The 6,427-nt window shown below is 37.8% G+C and overlaps 1 protein-coding gene across 1 annotated transcript in view; it reads left to right on the top strand.

Annotated features, from left to right (window-relative positions):
* Positions 1-4,186: 4,186 nt before the first annotated feature.
* Positions 4,187-6,427, top strand: part of LOC108687528 (rap guanine nucleotide exchange factor 2-like) — a 77,489-nt gene continuing 75,248 nt past the window's right edge. Inside the window, exon 1 of the mRNA XM_018193325.1 lies at positions 4,187-4,471. The gene's annotated coding sequence lies outside the window, so the exon portion shown is untranslated. The remainder of the gene's footprint in view (positions 4,472-6,427) is intronic.

The following is a 6,427-nucleotide window of genomic DNA, read 5'->3' as shown; positions in this document are numbered from 1 at the left end:
CTAAGCTCTCGACCTGCCCCTGTAGCGTGTCGAGTATCTCCCCTTTCGATCCTCATATCAATTTTACGTTTGGAACGCGAAACAACATTTATCGTCGTCCTTAGAGATGTACAGTGTTTCGATCACAGAGAATATACGTGTATATATATATATTTTTTTTTTTATCTTTTCTATTTTTATCTCTTCTTATAATGTTTACGTTACTTAACAGTTCTTAATTCTCATTATGCCTTCAATTCTCTTGTCTCTCTTTCTCCTCTGCTGTATAATCTTTCATTTCGCTGGTCTTCTCTTTGTCGTTCGTGTCGAAAATTTACGAACTCGCCCGAGAGGTACTTCGGTACTTCGGTATAAATGGCAGAGAAGAGATCGGTCAGGTTGAACAGTGAGGATAAAAGAGGGAGAGACGAGGACATCCTACTTAAAGCGAGTAGTCTGGTGCGACAGGGATGGAATTAGAGAGCGAAGTAGACCGAGAGAAACAGGGAGGGAGAGAGAGAGAGAGAGAGAGAGAGAGAGAGAGAGAGAGAGAGAATAAAGAGCATCAATAAAGTGAGAAGGGCTATATGTGTTGTATGCACTACTCAGTGCTGTATGCACTACTCATATGACAATACCATTGTTACTCAATTTTTCAATTTTATCAAGGAATTGTAATCGATAAAAGGCAAAATATTTTATTTTGTGAATTCTTATAGTGCTTGAAATCCATTTTATTTTCCATAATTATTTTATTACATTTTCTCTCTCTCTGTGTATGAATTTTAGAATATTTTATTACAATAATTACAATAGTAGAACACTATCTCAAATAGAACATCCGGAATTCTGACTTTGCGTCATTTATTATTGCAATTTCCTTTTTTATCATTACACATATATATATATGCGCTAGTTAATGTTTTTTACGATTCGAATGTCAATTCTTGTGCGTTACGACCAAGATATAACTCGTGCTATAATGTCACATCGACACAATTTGAATCGGTCAACTGATAAAAACAACACGTAATACGATCGTTATAATATAACATCGATGCAATTTTAATTGGCACATCATATAAACTGCGCCATACAATGTACTGCGTTACAAGCAGTTCGAAAATAGTGTTAAAATAAAATTATGTTATATATATCGATAAAGTTTTTCATTATATCCACAAATGCATGCAATATTTACTCTAATAATACATTGATGCAATTTTGATTAATTATTCATTTCGTACGAAACGTGGCACAATGTCTTTCAAGTTGATTTTATACACTCTTGCACACATTGCCTCGTTTTATTAAATGTATAAATTTATTGAATTTAAATACCTGACTTTCAAAGTATATAATAACGAAGTTCAAATGCGACGAGTGAAATATAATCGGTTATAGTAATTTTTGAAAGTTTCTATGAAAATTGAAATAGGAGAAATATCGGCAAGAATGAAGAAAAAAAAACAATAGTGAATCACGAAAGTGAATAAATTTAACTCATAAAGAATTAATAGGGTGATCAACTTACGATTTATTTTACATAATTATCATTACAATCATTTTAGATAAGAGAGAAATTATTATATCGTGCATCATATATTCTCATTGCGAAACATATAATTTCAATAATGAAATTATATGAGAAGTATGACACATAAGAAAAATATTTTTCAAGAATTATATGCCTCACGAGCGGTTGAGCATAGCGACATTAACTTGCGAAAGCACTCGACTAGCGATGATAGTTTTTCACGTCGCGCCCACATCCTGTAAACACTCATTGGTTCTCCACGGAAGGGATCCCACCTGGTACATATACATTAGATACGCTCCTGGTAAACATGAGAAAGAGAGAGAGAGAGAGAGAGAGAGAGAGAGAGAGAGAGAGGCTGGCCTCACCTAGCAAGAGAACCTCCAGTCTTGTCGAGAGTTCCGTGGCGGTCGGCGAGCGTTGCGATTAATAGCGACTGCACTCGCGAATCGCATTCCGATCTCGCGATTTCCAGTTCGGAGTTTGCGTCCGCGGAGGATCTCTCTCTCTCTCTCTCTCTCTCTCTTTCTCTCTCTCCCTCTCTCGCTCTGTAGAGATGCGGTCGCGTCGGTCATAAATCGAGAAAACACTAGGGAGAAACTTATAAAATGAATAATATCAAGACGGTGTCGGAACTGTCACTCGTCCGATGGTATTAGTTTTGAAACGTGAGGTCTGTGCCGAATATCGGAATTCGCGGATCGGCGCGTCGCGCCGCGATCCGATCGATATCGATGGATTTTCTTCCCCGCATTCGTGTCCTAAAGTGACACCTTCGTAAGTGACACTCTCGCGAATTCTTGATCGCGCGCCTCCCGTAAAACCGGACCGTGCAATCTCGTTTCCCATCTGGAAGTGACGTAATCGCGCCCGAGAAGACGTTTGTTTCGCGCGCCGTTGCATAAAACGGAGCGCGCATAATTTCCGTCGAGAACCGATTAACGTGGGATATCTATAAGACCTTGGAATTAAAGACATTGGGAAAATTGCCAGTGGAAAAAAAAGATAAAAAAAAAGAGCGAGATAAAGAGACACGAGAGAAAAGATATACTTTCTTCGAGCTGAGTACCTATATACTTTATTTCTTTCGTCGCGTCGACGAGCGATGGACAAATTTTGCGATACGCTTGAGATAAGCGCAAAAATATTTCAACACTTTCTACGAGGGAAGCAAGAACTGACGAAGTTTATTTAAAAATATAAATTCTGCTTGTATTTAACTCGATCGCCAAGAGACAATCGAAATCTGTTGCCGTTGCAAGAAAGGAAGGAGAAAGTCGCCGCTAAGCACATCCAATTTCGCCAAGTTCGTGTCATCGACTTACAATCGAAGAGCATTCTCTTCGGAATCCTTCTTGTGTGCCATCATTTCTCGATTTCCGCGGAAACGGAATGCAGGATTTTTGTTTCACGAAAGGAAAGTTGAGACTGAAGATCCGTCATTTATGAAAGAAGGATCACGTCTCTACTTGCTGAAAATCTCCAAGTTTTCCCAAAGTGTTTCGTTACGAAGCATTGTCAGGAGCAGAGCTGAATTTTTATCGGGATGACATCGGGAGGACATTGAAAAAAGAAGTCCTCTCCGTGATTTTTCGAAGATAACGTCAGATGATCAAGTTGACTCATTCACAAGTTCTACAACTCCGGCAACTTCCGTCTCTCGTGCAGTGACCCGCGTGCTTTCGCAACGCGATATCTCGTGCTTCGTGCAAGATCAATTAGTGGAATAATTAATAGAATAGCCGAAAGTTTTTCACATTTGTAACAATAACAATAATAATATAATATAATAATCGATTCGCCAATAGCGAACATTCCTGGACTTTCTACAATCGAAACGCGATTCCTGAATCGTGCGAATTACGGCGACCGCTTTAACGAAGTCAAGCGCATCCGGAGAGCGGAGAGCAACAATCGCTTGACGAGCATCGGCAAGTTGTTGGCGGGGTCGGTTTGGTATTCGGCGCATCGCGCGCAGGAGAGCGCTGAGCTCGGCGACCGCGTTTACGAGGACTGACGAGGACACGGAGCTCCGAACGAGCGCAGCCGAGGCTCTTACAGGCTCTCTTGGTGCTTGCTTGCTTGCTTGCTCACTTCGCGCGATAATCGTCGCCGTTCGCTTTCACCGCAGCCTCAGCTCGCGGCGGCTGTCAGGTAGTGTGTATATATATGTGTGTGTATGTGTGTGGTGTGTGGTATGTTTGTGTAGTGTATTCCGTAATAAATCTAATAGCAAGCTTCTTCGGAATAACGGAATAACGGACGAATAATATTATTCTCTGTGAGCAGGACGCGCTTATACGGTTCTCTGCGAGAAGAGCTGGCAAACAGATTGCATCTTACGAAATTCGTGAGAATCGAGGAGAATTAGCGAGGAGGATCGCGAATGAGAAGTGGGTCGTGATAGAAACTTTTCGAGAATTCACGAGGTCCCGGAGAGTGACCGACGTTTGGATTGAATCTCGCGCTGTCGATCGCCGTTTATCGCGACTTCCGTGCGGACCACAATTAATTTATCTACAGTCAAGAAGTAAGTGGAAAAGAGCGAGCCGATATTTCAACGCTGACCATTTCAGGTGAAGGGAGATAAGATCCTGACGACAGAGAGACGGTTGTCCGAATGCACGGCAAGATACTGAGTTCATTGCTCGTGGTGTGTACGAACGTGATTTATCCGATCGATCGACTCAGTGATAAGAGCGCCAGATTCCAGGCGAGGTCGATGGCGATGTCGTTGGTGTGAAGACGCGAGTTGCGACGATCGCGAGGTGTTGCACAACGTGTATCGCACTTCGTTGGGTGGCGCGTCACCCCTCTCTCTCTCTCTCTCTCTCTCTCTCTCTCTCTCTCTCAGAGAAGCCAAGCAGCGCAGTAAAAAGCCGGCAAGCTGGATGCTACAGACGGTGCCTCGCCCCCTCCGCCCCCGCCCGACATTACTGTCACGCAGGATGACCGGTGAGAAACTTTAAATCATTCTTAACGACTTGAACCATATGTATACGGAAATAACGCGCGCGATAAAGTAGAATGGCGATTACAGTGTTATTAAAAATGCGTGCTTATACATGACAAGCGAATGTAAAATTATTTTGCACTTTGAAATTAAGTAGTCTCGAAGACGTATACTTCATATATAAAGTAAACGCTGCACATCTGTTTATTCAAGCTTAAGTGAATATTATTGTCTAATTATTATATTCAAAGAATGTCTGAAAGATTATCATATTCTTTTTTAGAAAGTTATCGCCGCAATTACTTCAGTAGGAATAATTTGCCAGTGAAAGGATTCAAGACTATCCAATATTTAAATTCAAATAGATTTCTTTAATTTTTAATAATTAATAAGTTAATAAATTAATAAAAAGTCTCTCTGTGTAGTAAATAGTAATTGTTAAACAATTAGAATTTTAAATTAAAATATACGTTCGAAGTTGTATTTGATAAAATTAAAGTTAACTGTGAATGAAAATAATATACTTAAAAAATTAAAAAAAGAAAGATTAAACACAGAGAAAAAATATGTTTAATAAGATAGGAAAAAGATATTATTGTTTATTGAACATTGTTATTGCTGACACAGGTGTTTTATGAAAAGCATGTTATAATGCACTTTTAAAATTTTAATATAATAATTAAAAAATGACCAATTTTTGTGAATAAAAACTAGTTCTTTTATTTTTGGATAAATAAATAAACTGATTGAGAGTTAAATATTCGAAGCTGTTTCTATATAGTTAGCAAATTATCCGCGAATCAGATACTGGATTATTACCGATTATCATAATAAATTCGATCAGCAGGTAGAAATGGATATAGAGGATAGGCAGGAATGTTGAGTGAATAATTTGATATCCTCTTTTTGGTTGAGCGGCTTTGATCCGCGGGATAATAGGATAGCAATCATTGGAGTTCAGCTGCGATACATTTCTGTCGTGGTTGCCTTTCGGACGAGTATTGTTTCGTAGCTGTCACGCGTGCATACACGTGATGTGAAATTGTCAATATTTCGTGTCACGTTTCATTCTCCTTTGGTAAACAGCGAGTGTATCACGTTACGGTAAGGATAGCGTTATCATAAGACAAAACAAAGTCGATGTGCTGATCGAAAGTCACATTTCGTGGGTCAAAATTAGAGTGAGAATTCTAGGATTGTGTCAGTTATAATGATGGAGACTCGTTTCGTTGCAATGTTTTTGTATCTATACCGAAGACTGTAATTGTTTGTTAAAAATTGAGTATTTTTGCATGGGTAAATTTCCAAGTATACAGAACTTTTGAGTTCTTTTTGGGTTTTAGATATAGAAGACTCGAAATTAAAATAAATAAATTACTAAATAAAAATATATTATAATAAGAAAATAAGAGAACATATTGCAGTGAAGTAGTGAATATGATGTTTTATCAAAGTAGAAAGATTTGAAAAAGAAGCGTAATTTTGAATATCAGGAAAAATATAATTTTTAAGATCCAATTTCGAAAGAGAAAGAATATGGGAAATATACGTTATGAAGTGAATCTTAACGCAAGTTATGCACAATAAAATTCTTGTTTTGAATGTTTATATTTACTTTCAAGAGATATAAAGTTAAATGGATATATGCAATCAAACGGACAATTTTAAAAGAGTATAGTGAAATTCAAATAATTTTTTTGTTTTTTATCTGAGAAATGTAAGCTCGTTTGGAAATAGTAAAAAGATCTTCGCCTTCTAAATTTTTGAAATTTGTTACTCGTGGTTTTGTTTTATTCGTTAGAATATATTTATGAATATAAGTGAATATATATATATATTCACTTATATATATATATATATATATATATGTATGTATATATATAGGGTGTCTCTAAATTCCCGCATACGAAGTACAAGACATGATACTTTATGCTAAAATAAACAACTTTTTTCTTTAG

Source organism: Atta colombica, unplaced genomic scaffold, assembly GCF_001594045.1.
Source record: "Atta colombica isolate Treedump-2 unplaced genomic scaffold, Acol1.0 scaffold207, whole genome shotgun sequence".
Classification (NCBI taxonomy): domain Eukaryota; kingdom Metazoa; phylum Arthropoda; class Insecta; order Hymenoptera; family Formicidae; genus Atta; species Atta colombica.
This window is presented reverse-complemented; position numbering and strand designations above follow the sequence as displayed.